Source organism: Tarenaya hassleriana, unplaced genomic scaffold (assembly GCF_000463585.1).
Source record: "Tarenaya hassleriana unplaced genomic scaffold, ASM46358v1 Cleome25, whole genome shotgun sequence".
Taxonomy (NCBI): domain Eukaryota; kingdom Viridiplantae; phylum Streptophyta; class Magnoliopsida; order Brassicales; family Cleomaceae; genus Tarenaya; species Tarenaya hassleriana.
Genome location: NW_010965775.1, coordinates 183,884 through 184,823, shown reverse-complemented (window position 1 = coordinate 184,823; position 940 = coordinate 183,884).

Sequence of the window (940 nt, the reverse complement as noted above, 5' to 3'; positions counted from 1 at the left end):
GGAAGAAGAAGATATATATCACCTGTGGTGAGCGAGGAGGAAAAGGAAGAGAAACAGGAAGAGCAAAAAAAAGTTGAAGCAAAAATGGAGGAAGAAAAGGGAAACGAAAAGAAAGTTGAAGGAGAAAAACAAGAAGAACAATTTGAAGAGGCGTCAAAACAAGAGGAGGCGCCAAAACAAGAGGAGGAAAAAGTTGAGGGAACTGTCAAGAAGCGACGCCCTATATTCACTTGGCAACCCACCGCGGTTATGGGTAGTGTGCTTCGGATACCGAGCTTTGTCCAAACATGCACTCTGAAAGCGACACAGCTCTATAATTTTATGAAGATGAATCGTGCAGAACGGCGTTGGAAGTCAGAGATTGATTATGTGAGGAAACCAAGGTTCTGGGAAGACCTTTTGCAGGATCGGATCTGGCTAAAGGATGGAGTAAGTTCATTTCTGTTACACCTTTCAAATATTCATTTGGTCACGTTGGTCACACTGGTCACGTTGGTCACACTGGTCAAAAGGATGGAGTAAGTTAATTTCTGTTACACCTTTCAAATATTCATTTGGTCACGTTGGTCACACTGTTCACGTTGGTCACACTGGTCAGTTGGTCACACTGGTCACACTGGTCACGTTGGTCACACTGGTCACATTGGTCACGTTGGTCACACTGGTCACGTTGGTCACACTGGTCACACTGGTCACGTTGGTCACATTGGTCACACTGGTCACGTTGGTCACGTTGGTCACGTTGGTCACGTTGGTCACACTGGTCACACTGGTGACGTTAGTCTTACTGATATCGGACGTTATTTTGTAGCACTTGGACGAAGCTATACTTGAAATCCGGAATCGCCTGGCCAAAGAAGGTTGTCCAACAACAACAAAGTACATGATTGGCGACACAAGTTTGAGCGAACTCCTCAAATGGTGGGGTCATGGAAGTATG